Source organism: Pongo abelii, chromosome 6 (genome assembly GCF_028885655.2).
Source record: "Pongo abelii isolate AG06213 chromosome 6, NHGRI_mPonAbe1-v2.0_pri, whole genome shotgun sequence".
Classification (NCBI taxonomy): domain Eukaryota; kingdom Metazoa; phylum Chordata; class Mammalia; order Primates; family Hominidae; genus Pongo; species Pongo abelii.
In genome coordinates, this window is record NC_071991.2 from 41,219,402 (window position 1) to 41,232,834 (window position 13,433).

Below are 13,433 nucleotides of genomic sequence, written 5' to 3' on the forward strand. Positions count from 1 at the left end.
CTTGAGTTAGTTCCTGAATTATTGCATAATGACAAATAACAGCTCAGGCTGCAATGGCTGACTAGAAAGTTGGAAGAATAAAGTCAACATCTTTGCAGAAACAACTTGCTTGAAGCAATTTAAAGCAGGTTTCTCCTCCCCCCATATCTCCTGCAGCCAGTCTGCAAAACAGTCTTGGAGTTTGAGCCTTTATTTGCTTTGACTCCAAAACACAACGGGCTCAGGTGCACACAGATGAGCTATCTCTCTAGGGGATGAAGAGCCAGCCTGTGATGCCAGAGAACAGAGTTCTAGACCTGGCTTGGCATCCACTAGCTATGTGATCAAGAGCAGGACGCGGGGTCCCTTGTGCCTTAGTTTCTGCACCTTGAAATAGAAGAGGGGGCAGATGAACTTAGATGACCCTTATGTTCTCTTTCTGTGCTAACATGGTATCACTTTAACCCACTTTACTTCTTTTTTTTGTGGGGGGGTGGGGGGTTCTCTTTCGGTTTAACTTTCTTGGTGTCTGGCTTGGTTAACTGAAGGTTTTTAGCTTCTCTTCTGGCTCCGCAAGCAAACTAGATTGAGGCTCAGGTTGCAGCCATCAAGGTCCCAGGCACAAAGGTGCTGTACAGATAGGGCTTTTCCTTGGTACTCTGCCAAAGAGAAGCCACTCTCTTCCCCGCCCCACTTTTCCAGCCCCCATCTGCTCTATGTCCCTCCTCTACCTCCTCCTCACCACTTCAAAAGCTTCTACGTTTACTGAAAGTGATCTTAATATAACAGGAGCGAAATGAGATGAGGTCAATTACTTTCACTAAAGTCTAGTGTATTTAAACTTGGAAGGGCATAATCACGTTTGAAAAGAGCTGCTTATTAACTCAAATAATTGTAGAGCAATGCGTAATTCTATTTCAAAATAGGGTTGAGAGCAGAACTTTCTGGAGTCCCATACCTGTTCTTGGGCACTGACCACCCCCAGAAGGTCCAGATCATAACTATGTTCCCTTAGTGCTGAAAGATGAGTTCTGCCCAGCCGAGTGCTACAGGAACTGCGTACACAGGCACAACTCACAAGTGCGGGGGGCGGGGGTGGGAGGGGGTGGGCAGGAGAAGGAATGCAAATCTTCCACATGCCAAAATATGTGTGGGTCTAACTTTTGTTTCTAACATTTTAAAAGCTCAATAATTATGCTTTCAAAGATCTCTAGAGAGAACATCTTTCTTCAGCAGATCAAGATTTTTTACAAGCAAGATTTCACAATGTGTTATCTGCATCCTCAATATTAATTACATAAATAATTTTATTCTCTACACTGACTATATCATGTTCTTTCACTGTTTTGTTTTCCTTTAGATTTTTTAAGGTGCTCCAAGTTCTCAGATTTCAGATGAGGAACTTCAAGGCCTTTTCAAAGTCTGAGGTTTTCTGAGTTTGTAAAAGAGAAACAGCTAAGTTACAAGAAAAATCATTACGTATAAGTGTGAGTTATATAAAATATTCAACTATTCACTCAAGCATCAGCAAATATTTGTTTCAGCACAACAAACAGCACACATGAGTTGAATATGGTGGACAGAAAAAAAACCTAAAGAAATCCTGTAGCACCTAAAAAGAGAATGACACGACATTACTGCATGAAAACAAAGCCAGGGGTCAAAAGCAGTAGTGGCCCACGGGTGCGCAGTATGTGCTTTGTTTTTTAAAAACATTTTTTGCCTATTTCCTTTTATTCCCACAATATCCCTAAGAAGTAGAGCCCCCCCTAGTCTTCATTCTGCAGAGGCAGAAAGACATTGGATCACTTGGGGATGGTGATCCCCGGTGGTCCCTCCTCAGCAGGCAGGCTGACTGTACTCTTAGCATCCACCTGGGTTTAGCCAGTGGAGGAGATCAGCAGGCAAGGAACAGAAAGAGACAGGCTGGGGTACTTGTACTCCCCCTGCCTGGTTCCTCAGGCTGCTGCTCTGGCAGTGGCTGCATTCTGTGATGGCCACAGCAGCTCTGGAAGGGGGTGGCTCCTCCAGCAGTACTCCAGCCCCCTCCTCCCAGCTCTGGTTCTCTCCCTACCCCTTTAAACGAGAGAGGGGATGGTGCCCACTGATGCTCTTCCCTGTGTGCCTCACCATCACTTGTTGGCTCCTCCAATCCTGCCCACTCTTCTATAAAAAGTCTCCTTAAAATTCCTTTCATTTTTATGCTTTTCACTGTTGGGATTCCCAACTGATAAACTTGGCAGTATATCAGTTTGCAGCATCCCTGGCCTTTCCCCACTAGAGGCCAGTGGCACATACCCTTTTCCCCCCAGCATGACAATCAGAAATGTCAGTAAGAACTACTGGGTTAAGGGCTGGGCACGGTGGCTCATGCCTATAATCTCAGCACTTTGGGAGGCCGAGGCAGGCCATGGGGCTGATCACGAGGTCAAGAGATCCAGACCATCCTGGCCAACATGGTGAAACCCCATCTCTACTAAAAATACAAAAATTACCTGGGCATGGTGGCGTGCACCTGTAGTCCCAGCTACTCGGGAGGCTAAGGCAGGAGAATTGCTTGAACCTGGGAGGTGGAGGTTGCAATGAGCCGAGATCGTCCCACTGCACTCCAGCCTGGGTGACAGAGCAAGACTCCATCTTAAAAAAAAAAAAAAAAAAAAGAACTACTGGGTTCATGGAAATCACTAAATTATTGCTGACAAAGCTCTAGAGTTTCACATTCCAATTTGCACGTGGGAGAGATGCAAAATCTCACAGTAAATTAATAGCACGGCCAGGACTAAACAGCTTCCTTGGCTTACATTATGTTTCCCTTTTGATTTCAGTCTCTCTCCCACATGCAAATTGGAATCTGAAACTCTAGAGCTTTGTCAGCAATAAATTAGTGATTTTCATTAACCCAGTAGTTCTCGCCAACATTTCTGATTGTTGTACTCGGGGGGAAAAGGGTATGTGCCATTGGCATCTAGTAGGGAAAGGCCAGGGATGCTGCAAAACATCCTGTGATGCACAGGACACCTTCCTACCCCCACTACACATACACAGCAAAGCGTTATCCAGCCCAAAATGTCAACAGTGCCAGAGTTGAAAAAGCCTGGATTACGCATCACACAGAATGAACTACAGCTGTGACCTTCCTCCTCGTTCCTCCTCAAAGGCCCTCTCAAGTACCTATTACTGCTCCAAAGCCAGGCGACTCGCAGAAGTATGGGGAAGGATTAGGGAGAGGGTGACCCTCTCAGGTGGGGCCAGCTGCCAGCCTCAGAGGCCTAAGGGTAAAAGTAAAAGCAACTCTTGCCCAGGAGGGAGTTGGATACTTTGGGATCTATTGAGAAAAATATAATAGCTACATGGGACACAAGTCTGGAAATATATACATCAAAATATTACCAGTAATTATGTCTCTAAGTGGTGAAACTTTTAGTGACTACTTTCTTTTTGCTTATCTATATACTTTAAACTTTTCTATAAAGGTTAGTTAGCATAATTATTCAAAACTCTAAAAAACATTACAAATTATGCCACTTTCACTGACTGAATCCCTCCTAGCCCCAAACTGAACAGACTTTCACAGGGCAATAACATTTCAAGGTGCTCTGATAATGAAGTCCACAGAAAATTTTCCTTATAGCTGAGAATCAGGAAAGGCTCTGCTTCCTTCAAGGCCATTAACACTTGGGGGATCAATGAATGAATGAATGAATGAATGAAGTTGCCATGTATGTTTTACTTTCAAATGACAAGAACCATGTAACTGACCAAGTTTACCTTTCTAGAAACAAATTTGGGACTCAACTATAAAAATATAGGCCTGCACTGACCTATAAGGGAGCCGCTACACAGAGTGGCTACTGGAATGTAAATTAATTAAATATAGAACATTTTCATAATCACAGAAAATTCTCTTGGATAGGACTGAAACACTTTATTCTTTTTTTCCCCTGGAATAGTTTCTTGTATTTATACTTTCTCTCATCTCAATTCCTGGCCATATTTATCTTCTATTTATTTGTTACTATTCTGTGATTTTGTTGCAAATGACCTTAATTCCTTTGTGGATCAATTTGGGGCATTGTACTTTGGAATTATCAGTGTGTATATATATCACTGTTCCTGAGAGTTCAACCTTCATTTCTGACCATAAGGCAGATCTAGCAGCTCATGTAATGTAGCTATTTGCTCACAGCTCAAAGACGGAAGAGAGGCCGGGTGAAGTGGCTCACGCTTGTAATCCCAGCACTTTGGGGAGGCCGTGGTGGGTGGATTACTTGAGGTCAGGAGTTCGAGACCAACCTAGCCAACATGGCAAAACCCTGTCTCTACTAAAACTATAAAAATTAGCTGGTCATGGTGGTGCGTGCCTGTAATCCCAGCTACTTAGGAAGCTGAGGAATGAGAATCACTTGAACCCAGGGGGTGGAGGTTGCAGTGAGCCAAGATGGCGCCACTGCACTCCAGCCTGGGCGACACAGTGAGACTCCGTCTCAAAAAAAAAAAAAGACTCAAGAGAACATTGTCAGGAACTAAAATCCCGTCACAAAGGCACTATATTCAGTGTTTGTTTTTTTTTAAATACACAAAAAGGTATACACTGTCCATTAATGGAAAGTTTCACTATTTGATTAAAGCTTAATTTGAAGCTGAGTAATGAAATGTCTTTTTCAAATTCCAAAATACATGGCTATCAACTTATTTCTAAAATCTTAAATATATGATTTATGACAAAAAACAAATGGCCCAACCTGTTACTACTGATAAATATATGATCATGTCATCAGAGTCCTGGATACGCCAAAGAAAATCAGAAATGAAAATGCACGCAGCTCCTGCACAGTGGGATTCCCTGTCGGCCCACGGTTCTGATGGAGTGTCGCCTCTACATAGAAGTCCGTGCAATTTTGAGTATTTTACCAGATTTTCAGTTCTATAAAAAATGACTGGGAGTAATAAGCAGTGTAGATCAAAAACTAAATACAATTATAACAAAGATGAAAATTAACAGATGTGGCCCAAAGTGGCAAATCTTTGACTTTAATCAGATGCTAACTGGATAGGCAGGGGGTACAAAGAATAAAAAAGTAAAGATCGGCCGGGCGCGGTGACTTATGCCACGCCTGTTATAATCCCAGCACTTCGGGAGGCCGAGGCGAGTGGATCACCTGAGGTCAGAAGAATTGCTTGAACCCAGCAGGTGGAAGTTGCAGTGAGCCGAGATCGCGCCACTGTACTCCAGCCTGGCGACAGGGCAAGACTCTGTCTCAAAAAAAAAAAAAAAAAAAAATTACATATGAAATGTGGGAAAACACACTGAGAATTATTCCTAAAAAAGTTGAAGGATAATTACAGACCCTATTGTAATTTGTAGCTCTCTGGCTACAGAATCTCCCTTCTGATACTTTGTCTAACATTTGACTTAAGTTTGTTTTTCTGGAATGCATCTCGTTAAGGGCAGGATGTGCGTATTTATCAATACAATCTTTTAGGAAATAATTAGCAATATACCAATACCTTTATTTCCATAATTTTAATATCTTCTTGGAAATCGTACTATAGAAATTACGTTAATGATGGAAAAACTTTCAGCACAGTATTGCTTCCTTTGTAGGTGGTGATGATGACAGCTAACATTTACTGAATCCTTCCCATGCTGAAAGCCCTATTGTAAGCTATTTATGTTCGCTAAGTCACTTATTCTTCAGGGCTATCCTACCAAGTAAGCATTATGATTACCCTACTTCTACAGGTGAGAAAATCGAGGCACCAAGAGGTTGGTTAACTTGCCCAAGATCAGATCGCACAGCGGTATAATAGGATGGAAAACTCCTATCACATAATGAACGTTAAGTGAAAAAAATTAGTATCCAAAATTGTAAGTCTGATGTCTCATTCTTTTTATAATTTAAGTAGTTTATACATACCCTCATTATTAGCCATATTTCTGAGCACTTCATATGTAGAGTACACTTTACAGAACACCGTCATGTAACCCTCACACCGTCTGTGAAATAAGTGATAGTTTCCAGTTTCCAAAGACGAAAGCGGGGCTAGGAGAGGCCAAGTGCCTCGCGCGGCGCCCCAGGATTCGCCCCAGCGGAGCAGACCCCAGGGCATCCCAGGCGGATCCCGGCCGAGCTAGCGGCCCTGCGGTGGCTACGCCCGGGCCCAGCCGCTGGCGCTCCTGGAGCCGCCGGACTACGCGGCACGCGGACGCCGAGCCTGCCCTCTCGGCTCTACATAAAAACCGAAACTACGGGCAGTCTTAACCGAAATGGAGACTTAATTTTCTAGACTGTCTTTTGTGTAGTTGAGAAAGCCCCTTGCCGGGACCCGCGCTGCTGGGCCTCCGACCGCTTCCTCACTCCGGGCCCGGGCGGGGCGGGGCGGGGCAGGCGGCGCCCAGGCTGCGTCCCGGCTCTGGCGGCCGCGGGCCCGGGCCTCCTGCGGGCCTGGGGCTTCGAGCTCAGGCCCTAGCGCTCTATGGAAGCCGCGCGCGACCCCCGCTCCCCTGCGCGCGACCCCCGTTCCCCGCGCGCGCCTCACCTGACGCGGGCACCGCTCTCCGTGCAGCCTCCGGGCGCCACCGGCTTTGCGGACCGGGGCGGGATCCCAGCTCCGATTGGCTGCCCGGCTGGGGGGCGGGGGCCCCGAAGCGGGGTGGCGGAGACCGGGAGGGGACCGGAGGCGGTGGGGAAAGGAGTGGACGGAAGGGGAGGGAGGGTCCCGGCCTCGTGCGGTCGCGCGTGAGATCCCGGCCTCTGTGCCCTGGGTCTGGCGCCTGGGGCCGTAAGAACCGTCCGTGCGCCTGCCCTGTTCTCTGCACCCAGCTTGGTGGCGAGGGGTGGGTGGTAGGTGCCCGCCGACCGGAGGGCGTATGGAAGTGGCTGGGCCCCTCACGGTGTGCCTGGCCCCGGCGTGAGGGAGGGCCGGGGGGGTGTCGCATCTCTCTTATCCGCCCCCCGCTCACCTCGTAGAACCCGCTGGATCCCATTGGTATTAGTGGCCCCGGGCCGACTGAACTGGCGCCGAGGCTTGCTTGAGTCCTTCCTGTAAATGTGAGGAGCGGAGGGAATATTCCAAGAGGCCGGTGTCTGCGATGTCCTGCTCTTGGGTAACTAGGAAGTAGTGAACGTGGTCTAGGGAACTTCCTGGGCTCTTATCCACCTGGGAATGGGTTTGTTGGGGATCCTGATGTGGGGGAAGCCAAGGAGCTTCTAGCCTAGTGGGGCTAGGGGAGAAACCAGGGAGAGAGGTGGATTAGGCTGAAGGAAAGAGATCTCTTTGATCTTAAAGGCAGCGTTCTGATGGGTAAGATTGACTGGCATTTTCCCCAACAAAGAGTTCTAGTACTGTATTCCATGACCTGACAAGCCTGTTTAAGTGAGGTTTTGTTGAGTGCAGAGAGAGAAGGCTTGGCTTTGAATTTTTATCTCCAGGTGGGACCTGCCTCCTGAACTCCATACTCCTCTATCCAGCTGCCTACTTAATACCTCCTCTTGGATCTCTAAAATACATTTCAATCTCAACACATCCAAATCTGTGCCCCTGATCTCTTCCCCATAGCATTACCATCTCGATGGCAACTCCATCTTCCAGTTGTCAAGGCCAGAAACCTTGCTGTTATCTGGCACTCACCTTTCTCTCACGTCCCACCTCCAGGGCCCAAAAATTCTGTTGGTTGGATCTCCCTAGCATACCCAGAGCCTGACCACTTCTTACCTCTGCCTCCATCATCTCCTACCTGGGTCATGACAGTGGTCTCTTCCCTGGTATCCCTGCAGCCTGTCCCCATACAGCAGCCTGAGTGACCTTAAAAAAAGAAAGCCAGATCAATTCCTTCTCTGCCCAAAACCTTCCCAGTGGTTTCCCAAACTCAAAGTAAAAGCCAAAGCCCTGCCTGATGTGTTCCTCTGTTACCCCTGCAACCTCATCTGCTACTGCCTCCCCACTGGCTCACTCTGGTCCAGTCACTCTGGCCTCCGTGCTATTTCTTATGCAAGGCAGACAGGGCTCTGCTGCAGGGTCTTTGCACAGGCTCGTGTCTGTTTGGAATGCTTGACTACTTCTCATTCTTCCTGATCTTTGCTCAAATGCTGCCTCATTGAGAACTACCCTAACCGCTCCATTCAAAATTGCCACCTGCCCCACTCCTGAGTGACTTATTTCTTTAGCTCCTGACTGAATTTGTTTATTTAGCTTATTGTTCGTTATCTGTCTCTTCCATCCACCCCTCCCTGCTGCTGCCCTTTGGGCCATGATATGTCCTTTCTTGGAAAAATAACTGCCACTGATGAGGTACCATATTTTCACTGGCAAGGCCTAGGACATAAGCCAAACTCTGGGGTCTGATTGCGCAGTCACTTTAAATAAACCACAAGAGGAAAGAGTGATTCCCCAAAAGGACATGCTGAGTGCTGCTGCTAGAAGGGATGCTGGCTAGGCAAAACCACAGATGTTCACTTGCTGAGTCAGACCAGTACACCCAGAGGAGCTTTGGGAAAGCCTGTGAGAGGGCTCTCCATGTCCTTGAGAGTAGAATTTAAAGATGAGACCTCTAACCCCCTCACTTTCTTGTAATGATGTGTTATGAATGCATTGATTTATTTATCTTATCCTTCTAAACTCTAGTTTTGTATTCAGTTTCTACTTTTTTGAGTAAGAGCTTCCCATTCTACAAAGTAGTCACTCTCTTCAACGTGAAGAACTCTGTGGGAGGTTGGGGGGACAGTAAGACTGCTGTAGGCCACAAGTGACAGAAACCCCACCCAAACAGATTAACAGTTAGGAGGTGTATTAAGGCTCCAGCTCCATTTTTGTGTCATTCTTTTAGCTCTTTTTCTCCTATGTGTAACAAGATATGAAAGTATAGATTTTGATTAGGACAACAAGATATACTAATGTGAAATTCTAGGAACAGATCTCCAAGGATATAAGAAGGAATCAGGCGGGAGCCACCTGTAATCGCAACACTTTGGGAGGCCCAGGCAGGCAGGTCGCAGCCTGGGCAACATGGCAAGACCCCGTCTCTACTAAAAATACAAAAATTAGCCAGGTATGGTGGCGTGTGCCTATATTCCAGCTACTCTGGGAGGGAGGCTGAGGCATGAGAATCACTTGAACTCGGGAGACAGAGGTTGCAGTGAGCCAAGATAGCACTACTGCACTACAGCCTGGGCGACAGAGTGAGACTCCATCTAAAAAAAAAAATTAAAAAAAAATAAAAGTAAAAAATAAAATAAAGAAATAAAAAGAAGGAATTGGAGAGTGGAAGGAGGGTTTGGTGAAGAAATCTTTGACAGAGGCTGGGTGCAGTGGCTTACGCCTGTAATCCCAGCACTTTGGGAGGCTGAGGCAGGCAGATCACTTGAGGTCAGGAATTTGAGATCAGCCTGGGCAACACGGTGAAACCCCGTCTCCATTAGAAATACAAAAATTAGCCAGGCACAGTGGGGCGTACCTGTAGTTCCAGTTATTCAGTAGGCTGATGCAGGAGAATCGCTTGAACCTGAGAGGCAGAGATTGCAGTGAGCTGGGATCTCCCCACCTCACTCCAGCCTGGCCGACAGAAGGAGACTCCCGTCTCAAAAAAAGAAAAAAAGGGGCAGGCGCGGTGGCTCACACCTGTAATCCCAGCACTTTGGGAGGCCGAGGTGGGCAGATCACCTGAGGTCAGGAGTTCAGGACCAGCCTGGCCAATATGGTGAAACCCCGTCTCTACTAAAAATACAAAAAAAAAAAAAAAAAAAAAAAAAAAAAATTTAGCCAGGCATTGTGGTGCGTCCCTGTAATCCCAGCTACTCGGGAGGTTGAGGCAGGAGAATTGCTTGAACCTGGGAGGCAGAGGTTGCAGTGAGCCAAGATCGTGCCATTGCACTGCAGCCTGGGCGACGAGTGAGACTCCATATCAAAGAAAAAGAAAAGCCCGGGCGCAGTGGCTCACATTTGTAATCCCAGCACTTTGGGGGGCCGAGGCGGGCGGATCATGAAATCAGGAGATTGAGACCATCCTGGCTAACACGGAGAAACCCCGTCTCTACTAAAAATACAAAAAATTAGTCAGGCGTAGTGGCGGGCGCCTGTAGTCCCAGCTACTCGGGAGGCTGAGGCAGGAGAATGGCATGAACCCGGGAGGCGGAGCTTGCAGTGAGCCGAGATAGCGCCACTGCACTCCAGCCTGGGCAACAGAGCGAGACTCCGTCTCAAAAAAAAAAAAAAAGAAAGAAAAAAAGAAATCTCTGACAGAGGTTTTGCTGTGCTGTGAGTTTACCTCCTCCCCACTAAGGGAAGCTTCCGCAGCCCATTTTCTTCACTTCATGCCTACAGGCTTCCAGCCACTTGGGGAGCTTGTCAGGTATGTTGGTGCACGTGGAGACTCTCTGGTCACTTACCTCCCACCTGAAAAAGGCATGCAGTGGTCGGCTGTCAGCCCACACATGCCGAGGGGTCCCAAGATGCATTTGTGTTTCCCATGGATCAGATATGGGCCATGCAGGAGACAGTGCCCTTGGATCCGGTCCAGTAAGGCTGCCTGGAAGGGCAGGAAGCTGGCGGTGAATGCCAGATATGTAGAGGTGAGGAAGAAGTCACAGTACATGTACCCACGGGGAGAACTGCTGGAGAGAGGTCTGGCATGGTCATCTCCAAAGAGCTGATGAACACTACAGTCCAAAAAATAACATCATGTATGGTCATAGTCCATTCAGGCTACTATAACAAATACTTGGACTGGGTAATTTATAAAGAGCAGAAATTTATGGCTCTTAGTTCTAGGGGCCGGGAAGTCTAAGATCAAGGTGTTAGGAGATTCAGTGTCTGGTGAGGGCTCAGTCTGCTTCAAAGATGGTGCCTTCTCATGCATCCTACATGATGCAAGGGGCAAGCCAGCTCCCTTCAACTTTTTTTTTTTTCTGAGATGGTGTCTCACCCTGTCACCCAGGCTGGAGTGCAGTGGCTCATCTCAGCTCACTGCAGCCTCTGCCTCCCGTGGAACCTCCTGAGTAGCTAGGATTATAGGCGCGTGCCACCACACCCAGCTAATTTTTAAATTTTTTTGTAGAGACAAGGCCTTGCTATACTGCCTGCACTAGTCTCAAACTCATGCACTCAAGAGGTCCTCTGCCTTGGCCTCCCAAAGTGCTGAGGTTACAGGGGTGAGCCACCACACCCAACCAAGATGTTGTAGTTTTGAAAGGATCTCAGGCAGAAGCAGGACAGTACAGTATTTAGCGTGCATTAGCCTATTTATGAAATCCTCTGAGATGCCACCAGGAGAGGGGGCCACTGAGTAAGGTTCTGCAAGTACAGGTAGAAATAATTATCCAGAAAAAAAAAAAGGAGAATAAATCTAAATGTGAACTTATTTATAAGTACAGGGGAGAGAGATTTGAAAACATCAGAAAAATATATGTATCTTCTAAAATTCTGAATGTGAGGAACACACAGCTGGGGAAGGATTCCCATATTTTCCATTATAGCAGAAAAACAACAACAACAACCCATATACCCTTGACAGAGATGCATCTGGATCCGCTTTAAGATTTGAAGGAATGGCCTGGCGCGGTGGCTCACATCTGTAATCCCAGGACTTTGGGAGGCTGAGGTGGGCGGATCACCTGAGGTCCAGAGTTCAAGACCAGCCTGACCAACATACAGAAACCCTGTCTCTACTAAAAATACAAAATTAGCCAGGCGTGGTGGGACATGCCTATAATCCCAGGACTTGGGAGGCTGAGGCAGGAGAACTGCTTGAAACCGGGAGGCAGAGGTTGCAGTGAGCCGAGGTCGCACCATTGCACTCCAGCCTGGGCAAAAAGAGTGAAACTCTATCTCAAAAAAAAAAAAAAAAAAAAAAAAAAAAGATTTGAAGGAACTCTTCCTTCCTCAGAAGAGACTGCCCAGGAAAATCTTCCTTGTTTTTGAAAAAGGAAGCAGTGATCTAAAATGCTATTTAAAATGTTTACCAGAAACATAATTCAACTATCTGTTTCATCATTTACCTCTCCACCCCTATTGGCTTCCTCTGTAATCTGCAGTGGGTTTTTTTTATTGACTCCTTTTATTGACCAGTATTTTATTTTTCTTCTGCAAAATGTGCTAACTCATGCCAATTACCCACAGCTTTAGGATGGCACACCCACTTTTTTTCCCACCACCTGGGTGATGGACTCACTAAGAGTCAGGGTAGTGAATGGACTACCCTGAGTGGAATTGTGTCCCCCCCAAAAAGACACATTGAAGTCCTAACCTTTAGTTCCTCAGAATGTGACTGTTTGTGGAGATAAGGTCGTTAAAGAGGTAATCAAGTTAAAATGAGTTTATTAGGGGAGTCCTATCTAGTATGACTGGTGTCCTTATGAGAAGAGGAAAGTTGGATGCACAGACACTGTATTAGTCAGGGTTCTCTAGAGGAGCAGACCTAATAGGATATAGGAGTTTATTAAGGAATATTGACTTACATGATTACAAGGTCCCACAATATAGGCTATCTGCAAGCTGAGGAGCGAGGAAGCCAGTCAAAGTCCCAAAGCTGAAGAACTTGGAGCCCAATGTTCTAGGGCAGGAAGCATCCAGCACAGGAGAAAGATGTAGTCTGGGAGGCTAAGCCAGTCTAGTCTTTCTATGTTCCTCTGCCTGCTTTCATTCTGGCTCCACTGGCAGGTGATTAGATTGTGCCAACCCAGATTGAAGGAGGGTCTCCCTTTCCCAGTCCACTGACTCAAATGTTAATCTCCTTTGGCAACACCCTTGCAGACATACCCAGGAACAATACTTTGCATCTTTCAATCTAATCAAGTTGACAATATTAATCATCACAGACACCCACACAGAGAAAATGGCCACATGAAGTCAGAGAAATAGACTGATGCATCTACAAGCCAAGGAGTGCCAAAGACTACCAGCAAATGACTTAAAGACAAGAAGAAGCAGTGAAAGAGCCTTCCCCTCCAGGTTGCAGATGAAGTGCAACCCTGCTGACACCTTGATTTCAGACTTCCGGCCTCCAGAGCTGAGACAATACATTTGTGTTGCTCTAAGCCACCTAGTTTGTGGAACTTTGTTGGGTGGCCTTACAAACTAATGCAGCCTATGTATGCCAATGCCAGTTATATTTTTTATTGTAATTATATAATTTAAGTAAATATATAAGCTCATGAATTAATTTAAAAAGAAGTTATTTCTAAGAAAATTAAGTTAAATGCTTTGGAAAGACTTGATAGAAGAGGATCATTTAAAAAATTGCTGTTGGATTAGAAGTGGGAAAGCAACTGTAGAATGCTGGAAAGAAAAAATGTAGATTCTGCACTCAAAATACTCTGAAAGTATTTTAAAGTTCTCCTTTAAATAAATATTAGAAATCCTTGATGATGCCTGGTGTGGGTCATGCAGAAATGATGATATGAAACTCTAGGCCAGGTGCCATGGCTCATGCCTGTAATCCCAGCACTTTGGGAGGCCGA

At 46.3% G+C, this 13,433-nt stretch overlaps 1 protein-coding gene across 6 annotated transcripts in view; it reads right to left on the minus strand.

Moving 5' to 3' along the window:
* The window catches only part of BLVRA (biliverdin reductase A), a 50,447-nt gene extending 42,330 nt beyond the window's left edge, over positions 1–8,117 (minus strand). The window contains exons 1-3 of one of the 6 annotated variants that reach the window (XM_054559266.2): positions 7,934–8,117; positions 7,718–7,785; positions 6,944–7,204 (exon numbers count right to left, since the gene is read on the minus strand). The gene's annotated coding sequence lies outside the window, so the exon portion shown is untranslated. Of the gene's footprint in view, positions 1–2,474; positions 2,612–5,138; positions 5,233–5,897; positions 6,391–6,519; positions 6,912–6,943; positions 7,205–7,717; positions 7,786–7,933 lie in introns of those variants that run through there. The other 5 variants (XM_054559264.2, XM_063726015.1, XM_002818016.4 and 2 more) reach the window with 5 other exon arrangements.
* Between the last annotated feature and the right edge of the window lie 5,316 nt (positions 8,118–13,433).